This window comes from Pectinophora gossypiella, chromosome 21 (genome assembly GCF_024362695.1).
Source record: "Pectinophora gossypiella chromosome 21, ilPecGoss1.1, whole genome shotgun sequence".
NCBI classification, from domain to species: Eukaryota; Metazoa; Arthropoda; class Insecta; order Lepidoptera; family Gelechiidae; genus Pectinophora; species Pectinophora gossypiella.
The window spans coordinates 4,673,772-4,682,128 of NC_065424.1; positions in this window are offsets into that span (position 1 = coordinate 4,673,772).

Here is an 8,357-nt window from a genome sequence, read left to right on the forward strand (position 1 = left end):
TCATAAAGCAAGCCTTCAAGACATTATCTCTGTCTGTTTAAAATTCAAATAAAGCGAAAAAGCCCGCGTGGAAATAGCAAAATAATTGCGCGTGCGCCGCACTAAATCCAACGTCATTTGTTTATTAACCCTCGCCCGCCGCCTTTTAGCGTAAATACTGCGCTACTCGAAATATAGACTGGTGTTGGCCGCGCAAGCTTTAGCACGGTTATTTCAACGTTATTAAATTAAAAAGCGGCCAAGTACGGGTCGGCCTCGCGCATGAAGGGTTCCGTACCATTAACTAAGTAAACAACAGTAGGTACACAAAATTTCATATTGCCTACCTGTTGCCATTATTGTTATCAAGCAAGAAAGGGCAAAAAATCGCGTTTATTGTACGGGAGCGCTCTTAAATATTTATTTTGTTATTAATATTTGTTGTTAATATGTATATATACCAGAATACATAATTTATGAAAATTTCAACTATCTAGCTATCGGGGTTTTTGAGATATAACCTGGTGACAGAGAGATGGATGGACGGACAGACAGCGAATTCTTAGTTAGTAATAGGGTCCCGTTTTGGGTACGGAACCCTAAAAAGGATAAAGAAAAAAAACAGACAAGGGGCTTAGGTACTCCAGTTGATGATCTGCGTGTTCGTTTATGAAACTAAATTAAACTGATACATACATACGTAAATCCGAGATAATCCGGTTCGAAGAACGAATAACTTACATCGTAGTATCACAGGTTCAAATCCCGGCTCACGCTCTAAACCACTGTTTTTTTTTTACTTTTGATGGGTTTGCTCTTGGCCCCAGACTTGCCCGAAGGTATTGATGATGCCTAAGATGGAGCTCCCCCAGAAGGTGCCTGTTCACTCTGGCCTTGAAAGCACCTGGGTTATATGCACTCGGAAGTACAGAAGACGACAAAGAATTCCACTCCCTACTCTACTTTCTTAGTTTGAATTCATGTTTGAATCATACATTAATTATATCAATCAGTACAAGACTCGCCCCCTGTTACATGGGATTTTAAACACAGCTAGCGAGGAGTGAGTGTACCGCAGAATAGAAGGTTTTAGAAGGCTTAGAATCTCGTAGGTATAACCAAACACATATCCACTCGCACACATACATAATTACACAACATCTGGGTTGTCTTAAAACTAATATAATTAATAACAATGGAAATAAATAATAAATAAAAGGAAATACTGTTGAAATAAAACACATCACTGTTTAAAAATAGTAAGTAAAACAATTACTAAAACAAAATAGGTATAATGAAGCGATGGCATGCCAGGACAAACCCAAGGCGGTTTATTGGTCTGCATTATTCCATGTATATGTTCATTTTTGGTTAAAAAAAGAGGATGGAAACGTATATGATACCGACCTCAGACTACATTTATTATTATCTAAATGTTGTTTAAAATAACTGATAAGTACGTAGTCGTTACAGGAGACATGTCAGGGGCCTTTGGCGGCTCATTAGTAACCGTGACACCAGGGTCGATGGGGTTGGTAATTCACCTCACAACCCACACGATAGAAGTAGTTAACGATTAGTGTAACTCAACAAGTGTTAAAAATGTGTAACTCAAAAACGGGTGGGGATTCAGATTTGGAACATAAAAATAATTAAATTTTATATTTTTTTATAATAAGTATAATTTTCAATAATTTTTATTCCAATGTAGGTACCATTTCTTTATTAATAATATTTTTTTATGTATATTTATACGCCTGCATGTAGGACGAACACATCACAACATTGTTATTCGAATAATTTTACCACCTTTTTGTATTCTATGTGTTCTCGCAAATACCTAAATTGATTTGATTTGATTTGATTAGCGTATAAGAACGAAATTGTATCCCAATTGGCATTTGAAAGACAAGAATGGAGAATGCTATACTGACAAGAGCGTGCTTAAATTAACGATAATGAAATCAAAAAGGAAATGAGATTAATTTTTGATCATCTCAGACTGGCATCTATTTCCAGATTAATCATCACTAATTCAAGATCCACGCTCTTTTCGGTTCTCTATGCTACTTTTTAGGGAAGAATGGGGCAGTGGTTTCTATATTATAATTTTATAATTAAATTTTTAGTGTTTTGTAAATGTTTCCTTTTATTTTGATGCAATAAAGTATTTGTATAATTTATCTTTGACCCAGTTGCGATTTTTGAAAACTGCGCTTGCGTGGTTTTTCACTATAAAGCGACGATAAGTACCTATATTCGCAGGTAATATGCGCATGCGCCTGCGTATCCGAGTGCGCGCAGATCGGCGGCGCTCTTTGTAGAATTCAGTAGCCGTGTTACGCCAGCGGTCTAGGATTTAACACGGCGCGGTTGAGTCCCCGGACTAGGTACTTATCTGAAATTGCACTTGCACGCTCGAAAAGGAGCCTATGATAGACCGCTACGTGCGTTATTTAACTGTTACTATACGTACCTACTTACATAAAAAATAAATAAACGCGACATGAATGAGTTAAAATAAAGAAACCAGTAAACGTTTACAATAACCGACTAAGCTACCGCCGACCGCTGTCCGTTTGACATCGGAAGCGTACGCGCATAAATCCGCGAACGACATTCTTTGCGCACTCGCCGCTTGCGCCCGCGCCGCCGCCACTGCGGGCTTTCGGAAATAATATTTCGTTGCACATTTTACTATAGTTGTATGTTTCGGGGTTAATAACCTCGAGAATATTATGAGAGTGTTTTTTTTTCGCTTCCGGGTTGCAAACAAACTTGAATCAAAAAATACCTTAAAAATGTAGAACTCTTTCAGCCTTGCGCAATATCAAGAAATGTCAAATAGCAATAAGTTATTGTTTTTTAGGTGAATGAGGGAACTTTCTGATCGGCTCCCCAAAAACACGATAGATGGCGTTGTTAAGTTTTTCTTCGGTTAAACTTCTAATTTCATGAATAACAGACATTATGCATCTTTTATTTTTGTTTTTGGGTATAAATAATGACCCTTTTTATTAAGAACACCAAGGTACAATTACATCTTCCACCCATTATAGGTTATATTTCCGGTATGGTAACTCGGCGCGACTATGGGTCGGATGCGCTAATTTCGTGCATTGACGTTTAGTAAAAAGTAACGTACAGTCATGAGCAATATAATGTACTCTACTCACTTTAGGACTCTGTCGCACTAACATATTTGACATTTAGTGAGACTTACAGTTCAATTTGTCAAAAAAGTTAATGTGACATGGTACCAAAGTGTATACATATTAATGCTCGTGACCGTACGTCTCGCCAAAATAAAATGTGAAATAGTAGCCATTGGTTAGGCTGTTTGCTGGACTCGAACTTGCGACCTCGCAGTGAGAGTCAAGCAATCCAACTGGGCTTCTCAAACTTAACCTCTACGATTATCATAATCAATAACAGCCACTCAGCTGCTAACCTTCAAACAATATTATAAATGCGATAACATTAACTTGTTTTAACCTCAAATAATTTATAGTTGCGAAATGTGCGCAGGATTGAAGAGTAGACCGATTGTTTCGCAGCCGATCGTTTTATTGATTGGACGGAAAAATCGTGCTGCAATAAGAGGGTAGCCATCATTTTTAGGAAAACATAAAACTTACTTCTTCTATCGTGTGGGTTATGAGGTGGATGACCAACCCTATCAACCCTGGTGTCACGGCTCATGTAACAACTTACTCACATATATAATAAAAATGATCAAAACTGTACCTAAACCCTATACTAAAAGTTCAAAATTTCCTTGCAAGTTAATTTAAAAACATTGGACGTTGGTAATTTATTTTTTAAGAATTGGCAACTTAGGGTCGTCGTCAGCTGGGCTAACCTTGAAATGCTAGCTGTCACTTTTGAGCATACCTGGTTTTTGCTTATACCATGTTATTCTATCGTGTTGGTTGTCAGGTAAATTACCAACCCCATCAACCCTGGTGTCAAAGTTAAAATTGAGCCGCCAAAGGCATGACTCATGTCATAACGACTACTTACTTACATCAGTAAGTAGTAACCGGGACCAACGGCTTAACGTGCCTTCCGAAGCACGGATCATCCCTAATTTCAGGGTTACCTATTATTGGGCCGCCAAAGGCCCCTGACATGGCTCATGTAACAATTACTCACTTATATGAGTAAGTAGTAAGAGGGTTTAACGTGTGGATCTGTGTTCTATGTTTTTTATTTGCTTCCGGAACAGCATAGGTAGATGCAATTTATAATCATCCGTCCCTTTCCTTTTCGGCGGATAAGAAAATGACAGGTATAACTAAAATTAGGAGGTGTCTGCAAGAATCGGGGTCAATATTTCGCTGTTGCGCTATCATTATATGATACAGGGAGTATTTAAATCTCAGAAGCATGGTCCCCACACCACCGTGGGCGCAGCGTGGGCGCGCAACTACATCTCTATGTGATGCACATTAAATTTGATCGCACAGCAACCTCACTTCAATAGATTTATTATTACTCAGCAACCACTCATTTGAGCATATTAATCGGTTGCAAATTTATTACTAAACTTAATATTTAATATTATAATCGTGAGTAAAAGGGATGTTCCTTTTGCCTTTGAGTTGACCTTTTTAAAGGCCTTTTATACCTAGGCTGTAACGTCGTTATCAAATGTTGGCATCTCAATAAATGTTATAATATGATGAGTCAATTTACAGGATCGTAAATTGTGAAAACACATCCCCTATAATAGATCTATGTAACCAACTGGATTGTGTGCTGCTTCATCCCACTTCTTCTTCTATCGTGAGGGTTGTAAGGTGGATTACCAACCCCATCAAAATTAAAGCACATAATAACGGGTTCTTACCGCGTTTAAATGGGGATATGAGACTTCCGATATTTCGACACTGTTGCAAGTGCCATGATCACGGGATGACAACTTAAAACAATGTATAAACAACCCCAGCAACCCTGGTGTCAGGGTTATTATTGAGCCACCATAGGCCCCTAACATGACTCATGTCCCTTTATTAAACGGGACCAACGGCTTAACGTGCCTTCCGAAGCACGGATCATCTTACTTTTTGGACAATCACGTGATCAGCCTGTAATGTCCTAACCAAACTAGGGATCACAAAGTGATTTTTGTGATTTGTCCCCACCGGGATTCGAACCCGGGACCTCCGGATCGTGAGCTCAACGCTCAACCACTGGACCACGGAGGCCGTTCATCCCGCTTAGACGCGCAATAGAGGCGGCCAATCAGCTCGCAACAACAAACACAGGACTCCGATACCGACCCCGCCGGCGGCGTAGTCGACGATTTCCCTCATTCAGTGCTTACCGCTATCGGCCCTCGGGTGAGAGCCCTCAGCGCTCCCCATTTGTCCGGCCAAGTAGTTAATGCCATCTGCGGCAAATCTACAATAAGTAACGTCAAAAATAAGCTATTGGCCCACTAGAGTCTATCATCACTAATTTAAGAGCCCCGCTCCTGTCGCTGCAGCATTCTCCATGCTACTTTTTAAGGAAAATTAGGGCAGTGGTTTCCTTCTTGCCTTCCGCCCCGTAGTACTCTGTCTGGCGCGAGTGAGATGGCGCTCAGGTAGTCCATTTCAAAGCCGTACTCCGCCTCTGAATAGTACTGACAGTTACTGCTGCCCTCTGTCAGGTTCCAGGTTACAGAGGGTCGATTAATTCTTCCAAATATATTCCTCTAAGGCGACGCTCTGAGCCGAAGTTCGCGCTCAATTGGGCACCCTCAGAAATAGAAATAGAAATGTTTTGCGCGGTGTTTGTGTCCTATTCTAACTTAACGGGCCATGTGCGATGGGCTGATCCCCTTTCACAATATGATTAGGACTTCGTCATAGAATAAAGAATACTACTAGTTACGTATCATCATCATCAGCCCATTAACGTCCCCACTGCTGGGGCACGGGCCTTCCCTATGGATGAATAGGGAGATCGGGCCTTAAACCACCACGCGGGCCCAGTGCGGATTGGTGGTTATTAACGACTGCTAATGCAGCCGGGACCAACGGCTTAACGTGCCTTCCGAAGCACGGAGGAGCTCGAGATGAAAACTTTTTTTTTTGTGGTCACGCATCCTATGACTGGCGAAAGTTGCTTAACTTGAACAATCGCAGACCGAGCGCGTTTACCGCTGCGCCACCGAGCTCCTCCTAGTTACGTATAGAACGGTCATACTCCGCCCCGCACCAATTTCTATCGGGCGCCAAGCTAGATTTACCTCACCCCCTCTGGGTTTTAGTTTAGTCGCTAAAAGCCTATGCAGGGGTCGTGTAAGGCTGTTCCGTGTTTATATTATTGAATTGTTATAACCTAAAGCCTCATATGAGAGTAACCATCTTCAAGGCAGCACGTTGTCCTGCGCGGCCGCACACACAGATCGGATAGCGCCACCTAGCGGGCGTGGCGCGTCACGACGCTGACGTCACTGCGCCCGCGTCGCTCATTCAGCCAGCCTCGTCCCGTGTCGATTGCTATTATTATTACAGATTATACAGTCATATTTTGTGTACAGGTTGGGTTTTTTTTTTAATTTTCTTATGCTTTAACAGCGTGTACGTGCATATTAGGCTGATAAATTATAAATTACGTTTTTCGACTTGTTATCGACACGAAAGAAGAAGTGCAATTAATATTCATAGTTTTCGGCTTAGTTAGTAGCTTAGCATAGTTTTTTTTTTTTATAAGTGGCATCTGCGGCAAATCTACAATGTCACGTCAAAAAAAAACATAGGTATAATTTGGTAAAACGAAAACGAAACCAAATCAAATATCTTTATTGCACACTAACAAAATTCCGAAAAAATACTTCCAGACAATCACTAACCAGTAATCAGCTATAAAAAACTTGGATGGCGGTCCCTATCGATTTCTAATCCATAATGCCATCTGCGGCAAATCTACAATAAGTCAAATATATATTATTATATATACATACATAAACAGCCTATATTCGTCCCACTGCTGGGCACAGGCCTCCCCTCAATCAACCGGAGGGGGTATGGAGCTTACTCCACCACGCTGCTCCACTGCGGGTTGGTGAAGGTGTTTTTACGGCTAATAGCCGGGAGCAACGGCTTAACGTGCCTTCCGAAGCACGGAATCATCTTACTTTTTCGGACAATCAGGTGATTGGTGAGGTTACATATAAATCTTGAAATCTGGAGCAACCTGTATAATCCGCGGCCGTTACCGCATCGCTCGCTCTCTTATTAATAAAGCGAAGAAAGCCCGAATCTGATCGAGCCACAATGGTGCGCGGGCCTGCTAAACAAATATTGTGGAATATCGTAATTTGCAGGGCTAAATGCACCAATAAAGGTTAAAATCCTTTCTGATGCGCCATCCTTTTACAAACTCTTGCGGCCGAGATTTCCAGACAAAAAAAAAACTCAAAAAATGTTTTTATTCAGCCAGTAACATAGTAAAATAATAATAATGAATAAATAATAAATAGTTACACTTTAAATCGTCATTATTTAAATTACGAACGTCTCATCCACCTAAAACTATTTCATTCGACATTCGGTCTTACGACTTTAATATAAACTAGATTTTATATACCTACGTGTACTTTATTGTAGATTTGCCGTATATGGCATTAACTTCTTGGCCGGAATGGTTCATTAGGCTGTAGATATGTATACGAAAATTTTATTTATAAATTGATAGATTGGCGATAATAATTATGAAAGAAAGACACGTTAAGCCGGTTACTACTTACTGATGTAAGTATGTAGTCGTTACATGAGCCATGTCAGGGGCCTTTGGCGGCTTAGTAATCACTCTGACACCAGGGTTGATGAGGTTGGTATTCCACCTCACAACCCACACGATAAGAAGGAGATTATGAAAGATGTATAGAGAGGCGTTCCGAATATAAAATATGATATTGGGCTAGCGCTATATAGGTACAGTGTTAGTGACATCGTAACAAAAACTTTGAGGGATAATTCAAACCATGATTCTAAGTTAATATCAAGTGGATTTTTTTGTCGCAAAAGTATGGAAATTAAAATAATTTAAAAACACTAATCATAAATTTTCTGACAGGAAATTCCACTTGATATCAGCTTAGAATCGCGGTCTGAGTCCCCATCCCCTCCAGTATTACTTACAGTGTCACTCATACATATTCGAATGGCTACCCGTAACTAGGTACTTTTACGGTGGATATGATATGCCATCGATGAATTAGAATCTTCTTCATTTATTCGACGTAACTATGATAGACAAACTTGTTGAAGGTCAATTTAACCTCCGACCAAGTGCCAAATCTATCACGACAAAAAAAAACGTCAATTTGACATTTTTTAATCTACGTCAAATAGGTATTTATTTATTAGGGTTCGTAATGTTTA